A 27,360-nucleotide genomic window follows, 5' to 3' on the forward strand; every position below is an offset into this window, starting at 1 on the left:
AGCATTTGTGAGGCCACTTGCAAGGGCAGAAAGGAATCCCGCATGCCATGTGTCTAAATATGTGAAGCTTACAAAGCAAGCTAAAAAACCATTATATAAAATTTTGTTATCTTCCTACCTTGACAAATATGCCTCTAGAATTTGCACTTGTCCATTGTCTGCATTTAGACAAGGCTGGAGGAAAGGCTGGCTCTCTTCTCCACCCCCGGGCTCTCCTTCATACCTCGAGAGGCCTCACACAGGCAAGCAGTATCTACATCGCCCCATAAATGGCTGTCCTTAGTCATCCCTAACACCCCTTGGCTACCCTTTGGACACTGTGGTTGTACAAATTTTCCTGGCCTTGAAGGATAGACCCAGGGATGAGGTCCATGGAGGTCTGGAAACTGGCTCGGGGACTTCTGGGTTGGGAATTCTGAGGTCCCAGTTGCCAGAGAACAGTCTAGAAAGGCAGGTGTGGACTCCAGGTGGATAGAGGTTCTTCACTTCATGGCAAGAAGAATGACCAGGGAGAGACCCAGCAGAGGGACTCCTCATGCCTAGGTCTAAGGAAAGTATTGCTCTGATTTTACCCTTCTTAGGAGATTTACCCATCAAGGAATCAAGCAAGAAAGGCTGCTTTCATGCTGGTTTATCCTTGGGGTTTGCAAAAACATCATTAGCCCAGAAAAAGCCAGAGCAATGGGTAACCTGGACACCCATGGGGGAGAATGAAGCCTGGTGTTCCACGCAGCAATGTCCTTCTCAGACTGGGGTGATGTGTCTGTCATGGAGGTCTAGACGTTTCTGTTCCTGAATGTGATTTCCGCCATTCAGTAAGGTGCCTTGGCCAGACCCAGGTAGGCAGGAAGCCCTGAGGGTGATGGGGACACTGCAGCTCTCTGAGCTGAGCAAACCCAGTGGCTGACGCTTTGAAGGAAGAAGGAGATTTTCTGCACGAAGACTTTTCAAATGGGCTCCTGCAGACAGCTGTGGCCAAGCTTTTGAAATATTTCTAGCCTCTGTTTTCCTGCTGTGAAGTCTTTCGAGAAACAGCTTAGGAGCGATGAGCTGTTTGCTATTCTGGGGCAGTGGGTGTGCAGATGAAAGGGCAGATGGGTTGGGGGCTAATAATTCCCCAAACGCCCATAAAATTTTTGATCTTTGGCCCCTGCTGTAACGTGATTCTGGGAATGCCGGTAGGACAGGAGAGCCAAACTCTGTGTCCCTGGGGCTTCCTGTGACCTTCATCTGGGCATGTGGGACACAGTCCTTGTCCCTGAGGGCACCGAGATGGGGACTCTCATGGCTCCTGGAGACTCTGGAGGCCTGCTGAGCTCAGAAGAATCTCAGGCCAGAGGACAGGACTGGGGAGGTCTTACCAGATAGGTACAGCAGGGCTGGGTGGTTGATTCAAAGAAGTAAATACCCCACCAAGAAAGGGAAATTCTGCATGTGAATGTGTTTGGCTGATGAACGGACTCTCTCAAGCTCAGGTGAGTCAAGACTGTGTGGTTTGTGGAGCAGAGCACTTCACAGAGAATCCAGAGATGGACACTTACCCCTGGAATCCGTCACCCCCTGGTTGCGGGACTGGTCAAATTAGGTGCCCTTCATGCCTTGGGGCTCTTCCCAGCTCAAAGCTTTAAAGTTATTTTTCAGGTGTGGGGGAAGCCCGAGCGACAGGCTTGGGAAGGGCCTCCATTTAGCTGATGTCCTGATTTCCATCCTTCTTTGGGTGACAGTATCATATAATTTGGGTGGGAAATTTGAGCTTTAGAGTCAGAGCAGATCTAAATTCAGTCCCAGCTTAGCGACAGCTCACTATGCAACTTTGGGTGTGTATTGGTCGCCTCGTTGAGCCTCAGTTTCTTTATCTGTAACATGGGATGATATAATTTACTTCTCTGGCTGTTGGGAGAATGAAATGAGACGATGTCTTTGGATGCTCGTGCATAATGTCCTCCACCACTGCAAAGTGGCTTTGCTTCTGGGGCTGGCTCGCCAAGGGCCCCGGAGGAGTGAGTTTCTTGAATTCTGACTGGGCCTTACAGGGGCCATTGCAGAAGCACACACAGGCTTTGTCCAGAGTGGTCTACTTTTCTGGTGGGACCTCTGTGGTCAGCACTGTGTGAAGGAAAGGCACATGGTCTACAGGCAGGGTTCCTCAAACAGGCTCCATTGTGATCTCAGTGAAGGCAGGGTCCAGGAGGTGTGGTCGGGGCCAGAGTAATAGGGGTTAAAAGGCTTCAGGGGAAAAGGTGCTGGATTTGGAGTCAACAGGGCTGGGGTCCTGTTTCAACCCCAGTACTTAGTAACATTAATTTAGTTGCATTAATTTAGTAACATTAACTTAGTAACATTAATCGCTGTTTAGGTGAGGCGAAATAAATGCATGCTTAATGAACAGAGGAAGGAAGGAGGGAGAGAAGGGGGGGAGAGAGAGGGAAGAAGAGCGGGAAGGAAGGAAGGAAGGTAGGGGAGAATGAGAAGAGCTAATGTGCTTCCTCCCTCTGCCACGTGAGACCTGGAGCTAATCTGCTCATGGGCCAAACATGGAAAATAATATTTAGCAAATGGGGTGGTTCTGAGGATTCATTATGACCTGTGCATTTCAACCTGTAAAGTGCTATCTGTCTTTGATAATGACAGTAACAACAAAATTAGAGCTGAAACACATAGGAAACCCTAAGAGAAAGTGAACACAGACATGGAGAAGGCCATCAGTCAGGCTGGAGTGTGAATAGCATAGCATTGTCTTGAAAGCGAAGCTGTCTTCAGGACCACTAACCAGCCAGGAAAAGGGCTTTTTATTTTTTTTATTATTTTTTTTTAATTTAGTTTCTTGCCCTCAATTTTTTGGAAACAAGAGGGAAATCCCAACAAAATCGACTCGCTTAGCAAATATCTCTTTCTTGGCCGGGTTTTATCTAGAATACGGTAACTCCGCACAAAGATTCTTATTTTCATTCTGGACGATAAGATGTTGCGGTCCACGCTCACTAGCATAGCAACATCTTCAATCGGGAAGGACATGGTCAAGCTTACCTCACACACGTGATGTTCTGAGGCAAAACCCTGAGCCATCGGTGCTCAGGGAGATACGCGCACAACCGTGTTCTTCCAGACATTGCCCTACTTCACTTTGTCGCCCCACATCCCTGCCTCGCACAGTCGTGACAATGCGGCAGCCGTGTGCCAGGCCCCCGGCTAGGGCCTGCGAGAACATCACATCGTGAACCAGCCTCAGGCCTTGTGCTCCTCCGGAAGGATATAGCCTGAGGAGGTAGACTTGAAATGGTACTTAGAGTAGTAGCAATTCCTCATGTACAGATTGTTTCGTTGCTTTCCAAGGGATCCTTTGCCCCTACTTCATGGCTTTTCAGTGATTGTTAACAGGAAGTCACTGCATGCACTTGTGGGAGTTCTAGGATGCTGGCAGCCCTTCCCTAGGTTTTCCTAGTTGGTGCCGCACAGCGTTCAGCGGAAGAGGAAGGTGCTACTAGTAATGGAATAGTGACGGACTGGTTAAGAGCTGGCCGCTCTAACAAAGTCACTGGAAGAAAGTCACATTGCCCTCCAGTACCACAGCCTATTAGGAGTTGTATTTCCACGGGACTTTATGACAACGCCAGGAGTGGGGTCTGGCCAGAGATCCGAGCGGCTGTCCCTTGAGTATGAAGTGAGTTCTTCATTTGCAGCAGACTCTCAGCAGAAGCCAACATCCTGACTCCAAAAGGATCATTGCCCAATTCCACCAGTCAGTTCTGGCCTCTGTGGCTCTTCATCCCGGCTGAGCATGAACCGGGAAGGGACTTCTAACCACCTCATCAGTTGGGAGACATCTGGGGCGCCTGTAGGCAGCCAATTAATTAAAAGCATGCCTCAGATGCAAGTATGTCCGATCCGCGGTTCTGTGCTTGAAGTAAACAAAGTAGGTTTCGCTGGGTTTTGGTAAAATCAAGTTTTCGATCTTACTTTCCCAAATCTTCTGGCTTCTCCTCCACTGACATATATTCTTGATTGTTTTTAGAAGGTAGCATGTTGAAAGGGAAATTATATCACTTGGAGCGCACGGGATGAATAGAGAACTGTAATGTCATACTGGCTTAAACAATTTGGAAATTTCCGGTCTCACAGCACAAGAAGTTCAGAGGTGGGCTGGGCTCGGGGTGATTTAGCAGCTCAGCGATGTCACCGTGGAGCCTAGTTCTCAGGGCCTCTGAGCTCCCCCTCATCTGCGTCAGTCAGCTTTGCTCACGCGTTGGTGCCCCTTACGCAGACAACCAGTGTTCACAGGAAGAAAAAGCCGATGTCTTTCGGGTGTCTGTATTTTGAGACTTCAACAGCTGGCAGGCTTTCCCTCACATTTTAGTGACTGGGATTTGGTCCCATGCCCATTCCCAAACAAACCCCGAGCAAGGGCCGGGGGGTGACCATAACTGGCCCAAATGAATCCTTTGGGGGTGGGATGGGTGTTGGGGTAGGAAGTCATAGGCACTATTTTAAATCTGCATTTTCAGCTCTGTGCCCAGCCCAGTGCTACAAAGGCAACAAGCTCTTGTGATCACACAGTGGTCAGGGATGGCGTCCTAGGTTTGGGTTTTACCTCTCCAACTGGTTTACCCTTGCTGTTGCTCTGAGGTTCCTCACATGGAGTCTAGCTGAGCACAGGCACAGAGAGGACACTCCATGCTGTCTGGAAAGTCGTGGTGCCTGTCGGTGCTGGAGCTCTCAGGCAGGAACTCGCCAGCGGCCGAGAGCCCCACTCTGTGGTTTTGGCAGGGCCACTGAGGCTCTGGTCCACATCCCTCCCTGAAGGCAGGACATGTGATCAGTGCAGAGCCCGCTTCCTCCATCCAGCTCCTGCGGAGAGAATGGAATTCCCAAGATGCACTGCTCCGAGCTGGCCTTTCTGGTTTCCTCAGCTTCACCTGCCCACTGATGAGCTGTGAGTTTCAGACTAGGCCTAGACAACATCACCACAGTCATTTGAATAACAAAAGCAAGTTATTCCCTCATTTCACTTTTCCTTCGAGGGGGAAAACGTCTGGAACACAGGGCCCATCAAGACCTTTCCTGTTTCTGATGTCTCTATCACAGACTTGGCTCCAAAGGTTAAATGTTTTGGATTACAAAAATGTACATTATATGGGGGTCTTCCTATAAATCAACAAGGCAGGTATGTTAAACACAGAAAAATATCTACAGCTGTTCTCTTACTCATCCTGCTTGTTATTTAACTCAGCCTGGGCCCTAAGGAACATTTTTAGTTGTACTGTCAACAGTTTCAAAACAAAGCAGAAAATGCGACTGGCAAATGAGGAACCCAGCTGGCCCTCTGTTTAGGCTCCCACTGCATATACTTTAATCCTGACACCTGCAAGCTATTTAATCAGGATTTACAATTGAACATGAAGGATGAGGGGTCCGCAGGGCTGTGTTCTTAGTGTTTGGATTGCAAATGATGGAGAAAAACTTTGTTATCGGATGTTGTAGTTATTTGAAGTTGGGTGCCCTCTAACCCACAGGGAACCGAGCGTCATTTATCACTCCCCAGAAAAAACTCAGCTCAGGCAGACACTGCCCCTCGCTGCCTAACATTCTATTTTTGCTTCTCCTGTATTCTAGGGTAAACAAACTTGAAATTTATGAACAATGGGAAAAATAATTTCCAGAGAGCCTATGGCCAGAGAAAGTTCTCAGTGGAATAGTAAAACACAATCTTGACTTAGGACGCAGAGCAAAATGCAGATAAGGACATTTGCCTGCAATGTGGCCCGGCCTGCGGTCCAGAAGGGTTTCTACTTACAAACTTGCCGACTCTTGTGGGTGGAAAAGAGCGTAGCCTCGAGCCAGACTGAAAGTATGACCGTTGTGCCCAACACAACAAATAGAATTTAATATTGCTTGTAAATGTGCAAATTTCCCAAATGAATAAAGAAAATCTCCTCATTCTAGACTTGCAAAAAGCACCTGAGGAGTAGCCCTTTAGATGGAAAACTCCCTCTAAGCTGAGGAGATCCTATAGCAAGGTGACTTACTTGTGGGTGGGGCCTAGAGAAATGGCGAATGACCACTGTTTTATGGAGTCCCCATTTGGCTGTGTGCTTGGGAAGAGATGAAGAAGCAGAAAACAGGGTTCTGCCCTCAAGGAGCTTCCAGTCTACTTGAGGGAAGAAAAGACGGACCTTCTCTGAGACAACAAGAAAACAGGACAGAACAGTGTGTAATATAGAGAATTTCAGAGAAGCCACAGCCCTGCCAACTGAAGTAGCCAAAGAAAACTTTCTGAAGAACGTGGGGCTTGAGTTGGGAACAGAAATGGTTGAGGCAGTGGTTCTCGAGATATTTTATGGCAAAGCGCGCCAGACGATGGTCGCTGGACTTTACAGTTAGGATCCATTATTTGAGAAATACTTAAAAATCTGCCATGAGTTCATTACCATTGAAAAATGTGTTTTATTTTTCACCATAACATTATTTATATGCATTGGAAAGCAGTACAGATTGGTGGAAGATCTAGTTAGTATTCGCCCAGTCAGTGTAGAAGGTACAGTTTCTGTATGGCTTTTCGGCTCTTCCTTGTAACGGCTCTGCTGTTTCATCCCCGGGGTTTGAAGTCCACGGGAAGTAAGAGTGGCTTAGAATAGCATCTTTGGGTGCTTTTGAAACTTAATGGGTATTAGGGAAAGTGCTCAGATGATCCTGTTGATGCCTTCAGATATACTTAAGGGGCAGTGGCCAGATAGACTAGAACTTGGTTGTGGCTTTGATGGCAACCTTCAAGTGACATCCGTACCAGCAACAGCGCACCTTGAGTGATTCTTTTCTCTCTACCCACCGGTTTTATTGTCCCCAGGTTGCTGAGTGGTGTAAGTTTGAGGGTATCCAGTGTCAAGATTAAGAACAATGACCATCTCACTGGCTGCCTTCCCCTGGACCCGGGCCAGCTCACATAGAAAACCTTAACTGTCAAGAACAACTATGACTTTTAAACAGTGGTAGAAAACTGGATTTAATGGTCTCTCTCAGACATTCCTTATCCAAATGAATAAAAAAGAGGCACTGTTTTTTCCTCTTGAATTCTAAAGTAACACATGTTTGCTTATTTTTGTAAACATTCCAAGTATAGGGAAACACAGATCTCATCTAGTATTTTGCTGTGATCATTTTGGCAGGTATCTTTCTAGTCTTTTTTTAATGCAGGCATACATACACATACATAAATATTTCTTACAAAACTAGAATCATTCTATACACCATATTATAGCAATTTTTTTGGATGAGTAGATTCAGCTTAGCTTCTTTGTCCATATGCATTTTTCGAAATCTTGATTTTTTCTTTCTTTCTTTATTATAAATATATGATTACTTATTTATTATTATTTCCTAAATCTTGATTTTTTAATGACTATATATTTGGTCACATGGCTTTTCCATATTTAACCAGTCCTCTTTCTGTTACACATTTAGGTTGTTTCCATCTTTTAAAAATCTTAATAAATAGGATCATGATGAATACCTTTATATATAAATCTTTATGCTCATCTCTAGGAAAATGCAATTTCATTTTGATTAAATGTCTTGAAATCTATAGTTTAGTCCTAGATTTTACTACTCCGTTTTGGCCTCTTACCAGCTTCTGATTCTGTCTGGGGTCTACAGTTAGCCAATGACCAAAATCCATAGAGTACAGGCAGTGAGATGACTTCTTCCCAGATGAGCTGGAGAGTCGGGGAAATACAAACGTTCTTCTCTTCCTTCTCCCAACCTTTTGGGAGGTTGGAGAGATAAAGCACCATGTAACACGTAAGTAGTTGGTGGGAGAGAACTTTAGATGTAGAAACTCTGCCTGGATGGCTAGGAAAGCCCAGGGAGGTCACAGTGCTTAGACCCTTGGTGGGAGGAGGATGCTCAGGCTAGGCTCCCCCTTGAAGCCTCCATGTCTAGGTAGCGGCAGCGGAATTGGAGCCCAAGGATGGTGATGGTGCTTTTTTCACTTCTTCCTCTCTTCAATAGCCTTCCCCATGACAGGGCTGATATTTTCGTGTGGGCATTGTTCCAAAAAAATTATTCATGACACTTGCTAAAGATAGCAGGGGAGACTCAAGTCAAGTGAACTACCCAATGAGGTTTTTCAGTAGGAGAGATATGTGCCTCAACTCCAAATACAATAAGCAAAAATCAGGATTTATAGCCAAGAAGCAGCAGTGGGGGTCAGTGGATGGAAACTTAGTAAGAGGTAGGGTACTTCTTCTTGAAACTGACCTAATGGATTTTTGCTGAAGGCAGACCAGGGTGATAAAACGTGGAGGGTGGGGGATAAGGAATTTGAACAGACCAAGAGCAGGGAGTTTTCACTACTGACTTGGCAAGATTCTTGCTCAAACTGGAATAAGCAGGCCAAAGACAAAGCCCCAGGTGGGGCCTAGTGAGAAAGAGGACTCAGAGGAGTCTCCCCCCGAGTTTGGTCACAGAGAAGAGTCTTTGTCAGTATCTCTGTCTTCTGAAGTGTCTGGTCTCTCATCCTGGTGTTTCTTGGTTTAGTTTAGTTCTCCCCTCAGGGAAATAATAAATGTGAACTCAGCTTTCAGAGAGAAATCTCCCTTTGGTGCTTTTTTTTTTTTTTAAAGATTTTATTTATTTATTTGACAGAGAGAGATCACAAATAGACAGAGAGGCAGGCAGAGAGAGAGAGGGAAGCAGGCTCCCTGCTGAGCAGAGAGCCCGATGCGGGACTCGATCCCAGGACCCTGAGATCATGACCTGAGCCGAAGGCAGCGGTTTAACCCACTAAGCCACCCAGGCGCCCCCTTTGGTGCTTTTTACTTTACATTTCTCTTTGTTTTCCTCCTCTGCTCTTCCACTCCCAGCCCCTCTTCCTTCCACCTCCCAGTCCTGTGCCCTCCTCAGCCATACTCCCAGCCCCTCACACCCATTTCCCTCTCCTCACACATCTTCAAGCACAGACTCTGTGGAATCATTCGTTCTAACCACAGTGCTACTTTTTCCTCTGGCACCTCTGGGGTGAATGGAAGCATTAGCTCCTGATGAACCATGGGTCTCAAAGAATCTGCTGTCCTTGTGGGGTCTTTCCTCTTCAACTTAGAGTTTACACACCTGACCTGGTAACTTATTCTCAGCCTCCAATTTAGAAAGGTCTGGAATTCCTACCACGTTGTCTCACCATGTTGTCTTACCACATCTGACCATATAATTTGTCTAAAAAAAAAAAAGGGCACTGGGAGAGTAAAAGAAGGTACTACTATTAATCATGCCAGGCCAACAACATAGATAGGGACTTCTATCCATTGTAGTAAATCTGGGTTTATGATCCCGTATCTGGATTTATGATCCAGTAAATCTGGATTTCTGATCACGTATCATAACTTTGCTCTTCCTTTCATTCTCAGTCTGTGCAAATACTCTGTCAAATAGAGTCAAGAACAGAGCACAACCCTAAGAATATGAAGTACATCGTTTTGGAATTTTTACAAATTAGTCAGAGGTTGAGCTCAATCAGGCTGGCATTGTGCTATCCGTGAAGAAGTTTGGCCAAATGAACAGTGTAAAGCAGAGACTAGTAGGAAAAAAAAATCCAGGCACCATTTTTTTTTTCTTTCAGATACCATTTTTATATAGTGACTTGAGCAGCAGGTCATAGGACTTTGAGACATCAACACTCTATTATTGTCACATAAGTTTATTAATTTTGTTTCTTTTCTATTTCCAGTCTGGGTGTTTTTTTTTTTTTTTTTTAATCTTTGTTTGGTCTTTTTGCCCATCAAAGAGATATGGTTTTATAATAACTCACCTCAACTAATATGGCTATTGAGGTATATTTATGGAAACTGACCATTGATGGATAGGAATTCTTTAGGGCCATTTAAAACAAAAGGGACTATGATTGCCCAGATGTGAGACAAATAAAATTAAGGAAACAGAATTATTTTCAAGATGATACTAGCCTCCTTATCTTGTATTCATAAAAAGCTCCCTGTATTTCGAGTGTCTTCTAAAACATTTGTTATTTTACTTTTTCCTTTCAGCTCGATATTTGTATGCAATACTGCTCTTCCAAAATATTGACCCAGCCTATAAGTAGGAAGCCTAAATACATCAAAAACTGTAGAAGAAATAGAAAAATACTGATAAATGATTACCTCCCTAATGCATACTAGACTGACAATTTATCAGATTTTTAAGAACCTCCCAAATCCCTGTGTTATAATATATTTCCAGATAAAAGGAAATAGGAAAATATTTGAAAATTCACTTAAAAATTGGCATGATTGTAATACAAAAATTTGACAAAAAAATTTAAAAAACCTATAGTCTAATCTCATGTGCTAACAAACATGCAAAAATTTTACCTACCTATATTAACAGAGCAATATTCAGAATGTTTATTGTGGTGCCTAGGAATCCATGGATGGTTTGCTATAGAGAAATATAGGAATGTAAATTATAGAGGAATAGGTCAAAGGACAAACGTCACATTATTATAGGATCAAAAGGCTTAAAACTCAATATCCTTCCTATTTAAATTTTTCAATAGGCTTGGTATAGAATGATACAGAATACGACTATAAAAGAACACATACACACACCCCACACACCTCTTTTCCAAATCAATAGCCTTGCAACATCATTCTTAACCACGAAACATCAGAGGCAATCTCATTAAAGAAATATGTAGGATACTATCACCACCACTTTTATATTTACAATACAGTATAAAAGTTCTAGACAACACTGTAAGTCTTGAAACAGAAAAAGTAGGTATTGTTATTTGCAAATAATATGATTATTTATTTAGATGGCCTCAAAGACAAATCCAGCCCGGGGACTACTTTTGTAAATAACGTTTCATTGGAACATAGCCACACACTTACGTTTCCATATTATCTAATGGCTGCTTTTGAACTGTAACAGCAGAGTTGAATAGTTGTGACAGTTGCTATACTTGATCTTAGCCAAAAGGCTCAGAAGTAATGAATAATTGTGACAAAGACTATATGTCTCACAAAGTCTAAAATATGTACTATTTGGTCCTTACTGAAAAAAACATTGCCAGTCCTTCCTCTAGATTATTCCTATAGCCACAAGCAAGAGATAACCAAAAAATCAATTAAGAAGTCATTAAGGTGCACAGACATACGATACTCCAGAGACAGTTATATAACACCCCAATAATAATAAGTTGTATGATATAAAAGAAAAAAATCCTACAAAAATAACATATTTAAATACACATACTAGGTAGGTTCCATACAAAGAAAATCACCTTATTTAACAAAGGATATAAAACAATATAAAAGTAAATGTAGAACACAGAATGTTTATGAATTGGAAGACTGGAGATCAAATAAGTGACAATTCTTCCCATATTATTTTATAAATTTAATGCCATTTCAATAAAACTTTCCATTTGGAGGGGGAATAACAAAAATGATTCTTAAATTAATTGTTTGAGAATTGTAAAAAAAAAAAGGTTAATAAATGAATGGACCCTCGAATATATAATGCTAGACGAAATAGAAGTTTATTTCTCATTCAAAGAAAGTCCAAAATGGACATTTCATGTGAGCCAGCAGCTCTCTTCCAGAGAGACTCAGGGGCCTAGGCTCCTCCTACCTCGACAATCTTCCATCTCAACACATATCTTAGGGAATCCTTTCAATCCAAGATAGTTTAGAAGGGAAAAGATGGTGGAGAGTTGCTTATGTGAGGTTTTGTTTTTATTGGCGATTCTGGAGATGCCACACATTGCTTTCCCCTTATGTTCCTTTCCCAAGTCCCTTTGACATCAATCCTATGACTACCACTAACTGCAAGGGAGCCTGGGAAATGTAGTCTGATGCATACCCAGAAGGAAAAAAAAAAGTTTGGGTGAACAGTCTACGAAGTTTGCCATAGCAACAGATGGGGAAGTCCAGAAACAGACCGCAGCATATGTCAGAATTTATAATGTGATAAATATGGCATTTCAAATCAGTGAGGAAATTACAGTCAATTAACAGGACTTGGACAATTATTGGTTATATATTTACCCTCACACTACACAACAAAATAAATTCCAGATGTACTACATTTAAGTAGACATTAAAAAAAATGAAACCCTCAAAAAAAAAAACTAGAGTAAATACAGTTTGATATTTTGTTGGGCAAGGACCTTCTAAGTTTAGAAAGGGGAGAAACCCTATAGGAAAATAGTTTGAGTACCTAAAAATTAAGAACTTCTGTGTGCTGAAATTAGAAAAAAAATTAAAAGGCAAATGACAAAAGAAAGAAAATATGTCTATTTGACAGCAAAACATTTAATACCCTAAATATAAAAAAGTTCTTCATAGCAATGAGGAAGAGATTCATTCATCAGTTGAGAAATAAGAAATGAGGTGAGATGTAGGTGACTAACAAACATAGAAAACAAGCCTCAGTAACAACCAAGGATTCCTGAGAAAACCTATGATCTTACTAGCCCTCTCTGAGCCCTGGTTTTTCCATCTGTGAGACTATAATGATCACAGAAACTGTTTTTGGGATTCTGTTTTTTTAAATGAGATAACTCATGGACAGCACGCAGTAAACACTCAACAAACATGAGCTATTGCCATTTTTTAAATCATTCTAAGTGTTCATGGTGTATTTTTAGGTAAAGAAAGTAAGATTCAAAATGTATTCAGTGTGACATCATTTATGATTCACACATAAATGATGTACACCCGGGAAAGGAACAAGCCAGGATTTTAGCATGGTTGTCTCTTGTTTGTGGTCATAGGAATAATTGTAATTTTCTTCTTCAGACATTTTGGTGTTTTCCAAATTCTTCACAATAAACAAGGGTTGTTGTGTTTACAATTTTTAAAAATTTAAGTTCTCATCTTTGAATCATTGTTGAATGACCCTAAATGGTTTCTTGAGTTTGTCTGGGACTGATTAGTTTCTGAAACCAGACTCCGTTTTCAAAACTGCTGTCCAGAGCCCTGAGCAAAGGAAAATCACCAAAGAAGTGTTGCCTCAGTTTCAACTCAACAACAGAGTCTCTTTTTTGCTTGTCCAAATTAAGTGTGAGATCATTACCCCTAAAGGATTCAGAATGTGAATTGAAGCACTCTGAAAACAAAACAAAACAAAACAAAACCCTCCAAAAAACTAGGTTGTAGCAGACTGAATTCCAAGGAGGGCAAAATGATACAAATGGAGATATGGTGTCCTGGGGTGCTGGGTGCTTGTCTCCCCTCAACCCGGCTGCTCCTTTGCTGTGGTTCTGCTTCTTCAGCCACTTCCTTCCTGATCTCCCTCCTTCCTCTGCGGGCTTCCCTTTGTCCGCTGCTGCTTTTTCTTGGGAAAGTTCTGCAACCTGAGTCTCAGCTTTGTCATCTGCAGAATGAGACAAATAATACCCTCCCAATGGGAATGTTTTTTGTTTTGTTTTGTTTTTTAAGATATTTTTATTTGACAGACAGAGATCACAAGTAGGCAGAGAGGCAGGCAGAGAGAGAGAGAGAGAGGAGGAAGCAGGCTCCCCGCTGAGCAGAGAGCCCGATGTTGGACTTGATCCCAGGACCCCGGGATCATGACCTGAGCCGAAGGCAGAGGTGTTAATCCACTGAGCCACCCAGGTGCTCCCGATGGGAGTGTTTTATAGAGCACTTAGGATGCTGCCCGGCACATAGTAGGTGCCCCGTAAAAGGTCGTTGTTATTATTCTTCAATTGGATGTTGCAGTCATTCTTCAAATGTCAACATATAGAACTATATATTCATTCTTTTCTGTCTTGTTTCTTAGTCAGGAAGTGAAGGAGGGGCTCGGTGGTTTGGGTGAAGTGCACCTTTGCTTACTCTTGCATAGGTAATTGAATAGCTTCAAATGAACAAACTTTCATTGCACCTTCTTTATCGCCTGTCCTTGAAATGAACAAATCAGGAGCGTAACATTAAGAAGTCTGCTTGTAGTAGAGTTCCTGTTCGTAGTACCTCCTTGGTCATAGCCCTGCTAAGAGAAGGCGCCTCACCCAGAGTCGCTGCTGGAGGCAGGGACAGTCACAGCTTGTCTCTGGATAGCTGTTTCCTTCCCTGAGCACCTCTGATTAGACCAGCATGGGCTCCGGACGCAGGAACATCAAATGAACAGTGGCCGACTGATAGCCTATGACCACGTTGAGAGGAAACCTTTTTAGTCCACTTCTGTTATACTTGAAATACTCTCCTGGCTTTCTTCTGCCCCAGGGAGTGACTGATCGGATCCTCTTGGGCATAGGCTGCTTCCAGAATGCTTCCACGAATTCTGCTGCTCCTCTGGGGTCAGTCCCTTGATGGCTGGGAGGGCAGGTGTGAGGGGATCCTGCCCCAGTTCCCAGCTATCTGTGATGGGTGGTGACTGCTCGACTACGGGCTCTCCTTAGCAGGCCCACGAAGCTCTCTACGGTCTTCCCCTCCAGCATAGCTCGGGCAGCCATTACGGTGATGTACTGGCTTCTACTGGCTCTGTGTGTTATTTTCTGCTTATTTGGAACTAGAGTAGGGAAGAGCCATGCTCTTTGTTGGAGGAGTTCACTATGATCCCAACAGTAAAGGCAGCTGGACTCATCAAATCATTCCTCAGACATACAAAGACTGAGCTTGGCAGTACTTTTAGCCAAATACCCAACAGAAAACTCTCCTGTATGTGCAGGAGGGGACGTGAGGAAGCATATTCATGGCATGAGAAATGGAAACTGTTTATGTTTTTATCAAGAGCAATGGATAAGTGAAATATGTTTTTATTATCTTTTATTTTATTCAATTTATTTACTTGGTGAAATATATGCAGTAACTAAAAGGGATGAAATAGGTTTAAATGTTTCAGTGTGGATATGGACCAAAATCATTATGTTGAATGAAAGAAGAAAAGTCCCAGCATGTGCTAAAGTTTATGTAAATAAAAAAACACACAAGAAACAGAACCATATATTGTTTGCTGATATGCATGTGTGAGAGACAATAGAAAGACTGTATTGAAACCACCTGGGTGGCTCAGTGGATTAAGCCTCTGCCTTCAGCTCAGGTCGTGATTCAAAGGTCCTAGGATCGCGCCCAGTCGGGCTCTCTGCTCAGCAGGGGAGCCTGCTTCCCTTTCTCTTTCTCTGCCTGCCTCTCTGCCTCCTTGTGATCACTCCCTGTCAAATAAATAAATAAAAATCTTAAAAAAAAAAATCAGTGGTGGTGTGTTGTGGTGGTTGGTTTAGGGGAAAGAGGGCAGGGGTCTGTGGGAGGCTCAGTCAGTTAGGGGTCTGACTCTTGATTTCAGCTCAGGTCTTGAGCTCAGGGTCCTGAGTTCAAGCCCTGCATTGGGTTCCACGCTAGGCACAGACCCTACTTAAAAAAAAATGTAGCAACTAGCGCATTTGATCCTTGTTGGAACTATGTAGGCTATAGGATAAAGAAGGAAGAGGAAAATAGGCTCAGATTGGTGAAAGAGAATTCTATCTGTAATATTTTACTCTTTATTTTTATTTTTTAAAATATTTTATTTTTAAGTAATCTCTATACTCAATGTGGGGCTCGAACTCAACAATCCCCAGGTCAAGATTCACACACTCTATGGACGGACCCAGGCAGGCATCCCAATATTTTGCTTTTTAAAAGAGAATTTAAGCACATGTTATGTATAATCTTAAAAGGCATACACAGAGGAGAAGATTCAGGAAGCAAACATGATAACGTGCCAACCATTGGGAATCCTGTTTCATAGGAAAATGAGTATGTTAGATTATACGTTGGATTTTTCTGTGAATAAACCTTTCTTAAAACAAAAAGAAATCACATAAAGCAGGGGTTGCTCTTGAAGGAATCTTCTAGTGGTAGGAAGCACTGGGGTCAGAGCGTCAGTGTCAGGGGAGCAGCCAGAAAGCTGTGCTATGGCTGGGGTGGAAAGGCCAGGGGAGGCCACGCTGGAGCTGGACGGGAGAGAGCGGGGCTGAACGAGTAGAAGGGGCCAGCACCCAAGGGAGGGACGCAGTCTAGAGAGAGAGAGACCTGTGTGACCCACCGGAGAGGATGGGTTGTGGTCAGGCCCAGAAGTTTCTCTAATTCTGACCTAGCTCTCATTTTAGTTCATATTCTTAAAATAAACCTCCCTCTGTCTGGTGCTAGTTTAGGTGCGACCAAATGAGCTGTACTTGTGCTTCCCGTTTGGGAAAGAGAATGGCCAAGCTCCCACGCTGGCTCGCGTCTTCAGATACTTCTGTGTCCTGACTGTTTCCAGCTCTGAGGATGCTGAACTGATGGGCTCTCCCTTCTCCCAGTCCACTTCCAAAAATAATAATAATGAGCTTTTGGGGACAACTGTGGATGTATGGAGAAATTGCGCCCGGTGTAAAGATTCCTCTACCCCTCACACCGGGTTTTTTCCTTACTAACACCTCGTGTGTGGACAGCACATTTGCCACAGCTCATGAACCAATCCTGATGCATTATTATGGACTTAAAGTCCATAGTTGAGTCAGATTTCTTGAGTTCTCTGGGTCCTGTTTCTGTCCCAGGGTCCTACCAATGCCCCATCACATTCAGTGGTCAGATCTCCTTGGGCTCCTCCTGGCAGTGACAGTCTCTCACTTTCCTTGTTCCTGTTGACCTTGACAGTTTGGGGGAGCACCCACCAGGTATTTTGCAGGAAGCCCCTCTCCCAGGATGTGTCTGGTGTTTTTCCCATGACTAGGCCAGGGTTAGATGTTCTTTCATGAGAAGACGGTCACAGAGGTAAAGTGCCCTTCTCATGTCCTCACCTCAAGGGAACTTCCTATCAACATGACTTGTCACTGTAGACCTGGGACTTGATCATCTGGCAGGTCACATTCTAAGAGCGGTTTTTCTAGGCGTTCTCTGTACCCAAGTAGCAACTGTAATGGAGAGTAAGAGTCGTTAGTGGTGGGGGCAGCTCTGCCTTACGGAGCACAGCAGGCAGGTTGCACCCCCCCTCCCCCCATAACCCCTGGCCTGGCTCAGCTTGCTCCCTTCCCCAAGACTGAGGCAGCCGGGCTGGAGTGCCCCTGGGCTCCGAGCAGGGACCGACCAGGAAACTTACCCGGGCACACAGGAAAGCCACAGTGGAAAGCAGATTCTTCTTTCCCAGGCGGTGGGGAGGGGCATCTCGAGAGTACTAGCATGTACATTGATAAATATTTAGAGAAAAGACCAAACTTCATTTCCTGTCGCTGATAAAGGCCCATGGAAATATTTGGGCCTTGCTACTTCGCAGCCAGCCTTTAATACCTCCTAGCTGACACGGTGTCACAGACCCAGCAGCTGCTAGGTCAAAACTCCTCTTACCTACCCTCCATGCTTGCCTGAGGGATCCTTTTAACCTTAGGGAACGGTTGGCTCCCTAGCCTACTGGGAGGATGAGAGCCTGTTCCCCCCCAGCTGCCATCACTGCACCTTGGCCGCCCCCTGTGCCTGCCAGCGTCTGCCCTGCTCTCTGCTGCCTGGACGAAGGCCAAGTGCCTGTCTTCCCACAGCCCTGTGCATGTGCTCATCCCTCTTAACCTGCCCCGTCCCCCAGCCTCTCCTTGTTCAGCTCGCGCAGTCCAGCCCCGTTACTCCCCCCTCAAGCTGCTCTCTCCTTCCTCTCCTTTTCTTAAATGCCTGTTGTGACCCCTACCCTGACAACTCACCTGTCCTCACCTCTGCATTTCCTCCCACTGAGCTCTAGCCAGGACCAAACCATCTGTAGTTCCTGCAAAGTGTCAGCTTCTCTCTGTCTTCTGGACCTCTGAGCCTCCTGTGCTCACGGCCTGAAATACCATCCGTCCCTTTCCCTTCCTCCTGGGTCCACTGCTGGCCAATCCCCCCAACCCCCCACGCTTCCTGTCTCACACCCTGACAGACCCAACTTTCAAAGCGCTTCCTCCAGGAAGCCTTCCCTGACTCTCAGAAATCAAAACGGGGCCCCCCCATGTACACTCACAGCCCCTTGGGCATGCCGTCTTAGCACTTCCCTCACGGTACCGAAACTGCCTTGGGTATGTGTGTTTTCTGCCCCCACTGGGTTACAAGCTCCTTGAGGGAGCAAGCTCATCTGGCTCCTCTTTCTCTTCCTCAGATACTGGACACGACCAACAGCTGGAGCTCACAAGTATCCGTTGAATTAAAAGAGCAATCTAGCCAGCTGCTTCAACCTTGAGCATGAACTCTTGCGTTCTCACCATTCACTACACGCCCATCACCTACACCCCAAACTCCTTTATTTGCCTTTTGCATCAGCCACTTTGTGGAATGCTTTCCCGAAGAACATGCTCAGTGTAGCCGCCACCAGTCCCTGCTCACTCCTTGGCCCGCTCAACCCTCCTCTGGCTCTGATGCTCCTGCCCAACATTTCCTTTCTTGTAATTCTCTCCTCCATTGATTTCTGGAATGTTGCACTCACCTGGTTCTCCCGCACCCTCCCCTGTTCTGCGACTTCTCTTTCTCAGCATCCTTCACCCTCTTTTCTCCCTTCTACTTTAACAGGTCCCAAATTACTTTTGTCATGTTCCTTCTGAGACTTGTTGCTTGTCCTTGCTTCCCTGTTTCTGTGAACAGCATCAGCAGGTGGAAACCTCAGCCTTATCTTCCACTTCTCTCTCCCTTTATGAGACCTTCTAATGAGGAGCCACGAAGTCTAGCAATTTCCCTCTCCCCAATGTCACTATGACCCTTGCTCTAGGTCAGGTCTTCAACCCTATCTGGACTACTGATGGTTATCATCACCTCCGAGCTGGTTACACGCCTGGCCCCACTCCAGTGCCCCCCCCCCCACCTTTCCTTTGCACTGTTGCAGTCATGATGCATCACCACTTGGAGTGTCCAGTTGCTGTCTGCTGCCCCTGGAATAAAGCTCACACTCCTGGGGAAGAGTTCAAGGCCTTCTTCAAATGGAACAACGCACCTTTCCAGCCTTATCTCCCAACACAGGACCCCTCCTTGCACTTGAACTACCTCCTGGCCTGTTCTGATTACCTGCTCCCGCTTCTGCCTGGACTGGCCCTGCCCACCATTCACGTGCAAATCCTACCAAGTTTTCATGCTTTGTACAGATGTCACTTCTGCTTTGAAGTCTTCCCTAATCTCTCACCTTCGCTCTTTGCTTTAGTCAGGATGTCATCAAGCTCTGCTGCCTTGACAAATCAACCCTGAAACTCAGAGGCTCCAACCAGTTACTTCCCACTCATGCCACACTCTGATGTGAGTCTGGCAGCTCTTGGGAGCTCTTCCCCAGCCATGACTCAGAGGTCCCCGCTGCTCCCATCTGTCAACTCTACTGTGTCAGAAGTGTCTGCCTCCGGGGGTGAGGAGGTGACAGGGGAGCCTAGAGAACTCTTATGCCCTCCTAGCTGTTGCCCCCTGGAAGCAGCTCATTGCTTCCATTCACATTCCCATCAGCAGAAGGGGTCTCCTTGGGCTCCTCCTGGCAGCTCGGTCATAGGGCCTGAAATGACCTACCCAGGAGGCTGAAAAATGTAGGGAAGCACACAGACATTTGGTCAGTCCTGCTGTGCCGTACGGTCCTGCAGCAAGGGTGACCAACCTGTTTGCCTGGGACTGTCTGGGTTCTAGCACGAAGAAGACTTGGCATCCCAGAAAACCCTCCATCCTAGGCAAACTGAGAAAGCTGGCCGGTCACCCCACCTCCAGCTCTTGGCTCGTACCCTGTACAATTATGTCATCCTTGCCTGTTTCCACTTCATCCAGATGTAGATTACAGATATCCTTGGAGCAGGGACTGGACCACATGCATCTTTTTCATCCCACAAGGTCGAAAACATTGTCTGCTCTGAGTAGAGAACCATAAATTTGCATAGAGGCTTAAGAGATCTTTTTGGCTTTTGATTATGTGAATAATATATATTCAAGGTAAAAAAATAAAAAAGATGAGCAAAAAGGGAGAAGTCAACTTTTAACATCACCTTAACTGCTAGCCTTTCTTAGAAATGACCACTTAGTTTTCAAGGAGACACACACACACACACACACACACACACACACGCACACACATATACTTGAGTTTCTATGTGAATTGTAAAGAAAAACTGGGTCATGTTTCACAGGCTGTTCTGTTCTTTTTCTCATCGAACAATATATCTCATAGGTGTCTATGGAATTAAATAGAAGATGATATAATTAAATGACTTGCATTTATTGGGCCTAAATTATAATATACCTGGGAATGCTGGTATCATGTTCCGTAACTTGGCACGCTAACCATTTTGTATAATTGACTGGTTGTATTTCCTTTTTTTTGAAGTAAATGTAAGTGATAGAAACTGTTCCAGAACATTGCAAAAGATGGGAAGCTACCCAGTTCATTACATAAAACAAACATAACCTTCGTACTTCAAACTGATCAAGATGTCATTTAAAAAAAGAAGAAAGAAACCGCACAGGTTAAGCTCACTTCAGAATGTGGGTCTTAAATGAAAAAAAAAAGCGGTACAAAGATATCACATAAATTAATAATAATAAGAAGAACAACAGTAACACAAGATAACCCTCATAGATCTTTCGATAGGCCAGCCACTGGTCTGAATGCCTTACATATACTAACTAGTTAGTCCTCATAACGCTCTATGAGGGAGCAATTTACGGACGAAGAAACACGGTCTGAGTGAGACTAATTTGTCCACGGTCCATGACTAGCGACTTCTCTCCAGGATTACATTGGGTTTTCATCCCAGCAATGCAGGGAGGGGTCATTAGAAGGAGAGCTACAGTGCAATAGAGTACCATAGATTTAACAAGGAGAACAAGATCATCTTAATACTAAAAAAGGCATTTAAGAAACAGTGGTATCTCTCTTAATAAAGATCTTACAAGGGCGCCTGGGTGACTCAGTGGGTTAAAGACTCTGCCTTCAGCTCAGGTCATGATCTCAGGGTCCTGGGATCAAGCCCCGCATCGGGCTCTCTGCTCTGCGAGGAGCCTGCTTCCTCCTCTCTCTCTGCCTGCCTCTCTGCCTACTTGTGATATCTCTGTCAAATAAATAAATAAAATCTTAAAAAAAAAAAGATCTTACAAAAAATAGAAGCAGGAGAGCATCTGTTTATACTAAGAAGTATGTATTTCAAACCAATAAATTTCCGTTAAAATTTAGGCTCAGAAGACTGATTCTTCAATTCTACCTATTAGCACCTAAGATATAAGTCACCTAGGAATACTTTATAGGACTTCTAAAAGCTTTCTCTTTTCTACAAAAGGGTATTTGTCTGTGTTTGAAAATGTTGATGAAATAATGTTTTTCATCATAAATTCTCTCATAAATGAATTTTAATGGCTCATAATATTCCATCAAAAGTATGTACCATAATTTAACCTCTGTGTTGGACACTTAAGGGACACTTGAAGGACACTTTTCCCTTCCTTCCTTCTTCCCTTCCTTTCTTCCCCCACCTCTCTCTCTTTTTCTCTATTATAAATAGTCATGCAATTAATATATTTGTCCCTAAACCCTCTTACACAGCCCTGAAGGTAAATTTGGCTCAAATTCCTAGAAAACAGCTCCAATTTTTGTGTGTTTCCTGCCAAACTACCTGCCTAGGATATTTGCACTACTTTATGCTTCTTCGAGTAATAAAGGAGAATGCCATTACCTCCACACTCACATTTTCCAATAATTCAAATGAGATATGTGTGTGAGTCTATAAAGACGTTATGAAAACTGATAGTTGATATGCATCATGCTCCTGAATAAGAGGGAACACGTGTCACAGAGCTGTCAGTTCCTCCCAGAATAGTTTACACATTTAATCCAATGTCAACAGGAATTTTCTTAGAATTTGCCTCAGCGATCCTAAAAGGAGCAGGGAGAACATCAGCAAATGTTATGAAAGAAAAGAGTGAGGACAGGGACCAATTCTCATCAGATTTTTTAAAAAGATTTTATTTATTCATTTGATAGACAGAGATCACAAGCAGGCAGAGAAAGAGGGGGAAGCAGGCTCCCCACTGAGCAGAGTGTCCGATGTGGGGCTCAATCCTAGGACTCTGGGATCGTGACCTGAGCAGAAGGCAGAGGCTTAACCCACTGAGCCACCCAGGCACTCCTCTCCTCATATTTTTAAAAAAGCAATAATAGGGGCACCTGGGTGCCTCAGTGGGTTAAACCTCTGCCTTCGGCTCAGGTCATGATCTCAAGGTCCTGGGATCAAGCCCCACGTCGGGCTCCCTGCCCCGTGGGAAGCCTGCTTCTCCCTCTCCCACTCCCCCTGCTTGTGTTCCCTCTTTTGCTGTGTCTCTCTCTGTGTCAAAAAAAATAAAATCTTTAAAAATTATACAAAAATAAAAATAAAAAGTAAAAAGCAGTAATAGTTAAAGCAGCAGCCATGGGAACCCGAGCATATTCCCCTGTCCTGCGTGCAGAGCTATGCTGCCACTCAGATGGGCTGCCGGGGCAAGAGGTCTTCTCAGCAGCTGATAAAGCCTTGTGAAACTCAAGGTTGTAGCAGCTACTTTGCTCCCAAATGTGTATTAGTTAAGAGTAGAGAGAAATCCAAATGTAAGCTTGTTATTTTCCACAAGGCCTTGCCTTCCTCGGGGAGGGGACCCCACAGAAAGTGGGTCTACTGTCAGTGGGCCCAGTTGCCTCCCTCCTAGCTCAGCGCTGACTGAAGAGGATAAAACCAGCCATGTTTAGATCGTACTGTTAACTCTGTAAAGAACTTCCTAGGACGAAGCTGAAGGCACAGGCGGGACCAGGAGGACTCAGAATTCCCATGATTTCTAGAGGATGTGTGGTTCTTTGGCCAGTGCTGGCTGTGGTAGAGACTGCTGACTCAAAGACAGGAAAATGGAGCTGTTTGTGCCCCCCAAACTCAACATTTTTAATACCAGGGATTAGACTCCTTCCTTGGTGGCTCTTGTTTAAAACACAAGGTCACTCTCCTCTAAAAGCACAAGTTCATTTGCTTAAACCCATCTGTGGGAAACTTTCCCATAGAATGCTGTTCCACAGGCTTTCCCATTTAAATGATTTGAAAGGACACCAACAACACAGAAGGAATGTGAGAGAGAGACACCCACTCACCCAGCCACACAGAGGCTTCCATACAACAAAATCAAACCAGTTGGCATTGACGCCCAGGCCCTCTGAGTTCAAAGAAAGAGCCACCTCAGAGTTCCCACCATCCGAAGAGGACCTTGGCTTTTTCCCTTTGAAGTGTTTCCTTTGAAGGTCAAGGTAAAGGGGCCATGTTGACTCAAGAAATCGCTAATCTGTAGAAGGATGTGGCCTCTGCTCCATCACACATTTGTAATGTTCACATGAGGTTAACAAAACAAATGGTTTTTCCTGAAATGCGTGAGCTGGGGCCAGCCTTTCTTCTCCACTTGTTTCCATCACGGGAACATTCTTCCAGGACAAGGTGAGACCCAGGCTAAGAAGGCACTCACAAGGTCCAAAAGCCAGTTACAGGGCGAACTCCAAGCCTCCTGAATCTCCCGTAGTCATGCAGTCAGCACTGGTGTCCTGTCGTTGGCTGCTGTGTGCCTCGCCACGAAGACTGTCCTTGGAGATAGAAGATCAGGATCAAATCCTGACTCCTTTGTCCCTGATGACAGTGTCATTCCTGACAGGTCTGCCCACAGTTTTTCTTCTTGACCTGCCTCACACAAATTCCCACTGAAGAATTTCTTAAGCTGAAAACATAAAAAAACAAAACCAAAAAGAACCCCCAAACATCCAAAAGAGACTTTTTGAGCATAGAACCCAGAAGTAAGTAGGAGTTAACAAGCTGGATTCTAAGAAGGAAAAACCCTGGCATCCAAGAGAAACATCATCACTGAGACAGGCTGAGCCCAGGCAGAATTTTGCCAGGGTAGCCATTAGTAAAGTGTTCAACAGGCTCGCTTATACCCCCCAAACCCTCCCAACCATGGAACAAGCATCACTACCAGTTTGCACTGGATGTATCCTTTATTTTGGTATCTCCAGAACCCAGCACAGGCCTTGGCATTCATCAGCCAAATTCAGTTAATTAGAAAACGCAGCCCGTTCTCTCCACACTCGTCCCTCCCCTCATCCACACAAATATTTGGTCTAAACTGTGGGTCTACTAAGAACGATGTGTCACAAACTGGATCTGAAAGCGTTTCTCCATCTGGAGAGAGCGGGTTGTCTGGCAGTGTCGAGAAACTGGAAATACCAGATAATGACAAGAAACTTTGATCAAATATTTTGTTTTGAGGTTGATGCAGGTGCCACGCCTCCCCCAACTCCACCCCCTTGCTAATAAGGTCACCCGTGGGATTTGGAATGGATGTTGCATATGCCAGTCAACAAATGGCCTGCTTCAGAGCCCCAGAGGGTCATATGTTTGGATAAAGTCCCTCTAGCCTCTCTGTTGTTGTTTATCTCGAGTCCTAATTCAAGGGATTCTTCCATCACTTTTTTTTTTAACCCCCAAGAAAATACCACCCAGAGAGCTAGGAGATCAACAACGGAGTGTGTGGGGGTAGGGGAGGATGGAGTCTATTAGGTAAAAGAACAGACATGCTTGGGACTTAAAAGAGTGACTTTGCCTACCCCAAGTTAGGGTTTTATATATGAATACAGATATAAATATGAAAAAAATATGAATTTATATACACACACACACACACATGCGTGTAAAGCCGTAGACAAATTTATCTGTCTGCCTGTCTATCATATACCCATGCAAGTGCTTCTAAATCTGGGGCTACTTGTACAGGGTATAAATTACATTTCAGCACCTACATCAGTGGGGGGGCAAAAAGGAGCCTTTTCTCCATATTCATAGCATTTTGTATCGTTCCAATGCACTACATTCATGGAATCTTCATGAAAACTTCGTAAGGTCAGGAGAGTGAAAATCACTTTCCCCATGGGAAGGTAAGGTGGGTGCATCTCTGGATCCCTCCCGAGGACTGAATCTCTCCTCACCCAGGAATGAGATGGGCCTTGAGCCACACTGGACACTCTCCCTAGCCCGTTGATGGTCTGGATCATCAAGAAGTGTCAAGAATGCCCTTTAGCCCATCCCCCAAGATGTCCTCCTGGGTGGGTGGTGGGATTGTCACCCTGCAGCCCATCAGGCCATCCTGCGAATGAAGGCCCCTAGGCGGATGTTCTGAAGAAATCTGTCAGGAGAAGATTGCTGAATCCGGATGTGGACACTGGATGGGCCAGTGATGTGACCACCATTTGGTTGCCTCCAAAATGTTGGTTCAGCTGCTTTGGGAGGAATGGGAATGATATCTGGAGATGCAGGGCCAGAGGCCCATACAGTTTCGGAGGCATGGCTTGATGGTTGTGATTAATTGGGGAGATGGAGGCGGAACGCTTTTGTAGGAGTTAAAGGGGCTGATCTCTTTGAGACCTTGGCAGTCTGACCCATGAATGTGGTAGATAATAAGCAGTTGCTCCAGCCTTCAGCACACACAGAACAGAAATGTTTGCAACAACTGCTGTGTGTTCAATCCCCCTTCAGTCTATTCTCTATAATGCTACCAGAAGCAAACTAGACACTGAGTCTTTCCACAGGGTACAATCTTAATAGGAATTTTCCTTATGTAGAAGACTACATGACTTTCCCCTCCTTTATCACGTCTCTGTGTTTTGTTCAGATTGTCCACAAAAACAAGTATTCCCTTAGAACATTAAAAATGTGTTTTTAAGAAAATCCTTACATATATTCTTTTGTCCTTAGGATAAAGTATATATTTGTCCCTGAGGTAAGACGCTCCAACTCCATTCCCCACTTTCCCCGAGTGTGGAAATGGACATTCCTGAGCCACTTACGCAGCCTACCCTCCAGCTCGATGAAACTGCTCCCCGTTTTCCCCTCCCAAGCCATCCTCCCCTCTGTGCCCCTGTGCCGTGTTTTTCTGCACGAAGGCCTTCTTGCTCCTTTGTCTCCCTGGCAAACACCAAATAATTATCTTCTAGATGGCATCCATTCTGACCCCAATCGCACCCCTGGCTGGTGTCCCACGGTCAACAAACACACAGTTCTGAGAAGTCACTCGTCCCTAGAGCAAAAAGAAGGCAAGCGCTTGAAAGATTCAGAGTGTCTCTGGGAATACACAATCATAATAAGTTTGATTTCCTGCTTAAGTGTGGGATTGGCTCTCAGTACAACTTCCGTGGGGGGAAAGATAGAAAAAATAAATTTGGTGTTTATGGCATAGATATCATTCTTTATACTTAGGTAGGGATGGGAGTTTACAAAATGCTCTTGAACTAGGTTTTGTTTGTTTCACTGCCAATGCTCTGAGATGTGCCTGGTATAAACTGTTATCCACGCTGCAGGGATAAGGAGGTTAGGGTCACAGAGGTAAGGTAACTTGTCCACAGTGCCACTTCTAATTAGTATAGGGGCCAGCATGAGTCCTCTAACCTTTCATATCAAAGAGAGGGACCACCATGTTGGTGTTGGAAGGTACCCTCACATACACTGGGTTAAGAGCCCATCTAGGATGGGAAGCCCCTCCGCTTCTCTCCCGTGCTGCCCCTACTCCGACAGGCGCCTCTCTTTGCTCAGCTCTGAACAAGCATGTGCACAGGGAGCTTGCCATCTCCTTCCACATCTTTTAGCAACGTTGACAAAGCCAAAGCCACAGCTCCTACTGTTGGATTCTTCGTGCAAAGTATCATGCTCAGTGCCTTACAAATTAAAAAAAAATCCTATGTAATAGTTATTATTATTTCTACTTTAGAGAGCAGGAGTCTGAGATACAGAAAAGGTGAATTATCTCATTTATGCTCACACAGCTGCTGAATATTGGGATTCAAGCCCATTTGGTCTGATACACCCCATATAATATTTAGCCAAAATCAGACTTTCCATAGTTTGTGGTTATTAATTTTACTCCTTGATACATTCAATTCCTTTTATGTAATAATACCTTAAATATTTAGAGGTAGCTACTTTGTTTACTCAGAACCTCCTCTTCTCAGACCAAGTATTAACAGCTCTTGAAATGACAGTTTCAGGTTCTTGCTCCAAAACTGCAGTTGCTCTCCTTTGCATTTTGCCAGTTTGTCTATGGTTTTGAAAAAAAAAAAAAAGGCACACAGGGGCACCTGGGGGTGTTCAGCCCGTTGAGCATCTGACTCTTGATTTCGGCTCAGGTCATTATCTCAGGATCCTGGGATCAAGACCCATGTCAGGTTCTGCACTTCATGAGGAGTCTGCTTGAGAATTTCTCTCCGTCTCCCTTTCCCTCTCTTACTAATCCCCACGCCTCAAATTTTTAAAAAAATAGGCACACAAAACAAAACAATACTTTAGATGTAATTTGACCAGCATTGTAAGTAATGAGACTGAACTTGAGTTAAGTTAAAAAGAAAGCTTCAATGTATTTCACATGGGATGATATTAAGCTATGGTTCCTTCATCCTGAC

This window comes from Mustela nigripes, chromosome 13 (genome assembly GCF_022355385.1).
Source record: "Mustela nigripes isolate SB6536 chromosome 13, MUSNIG.SB6536, whole genome shotgun sequence".
In the NCBI taxonomy this organism is placed as follows: Eukaryota; Metazoa; Chordata; class Mammalia; order Carnivora; family Mustelidae; genus Mustela; species Mustela nigripes.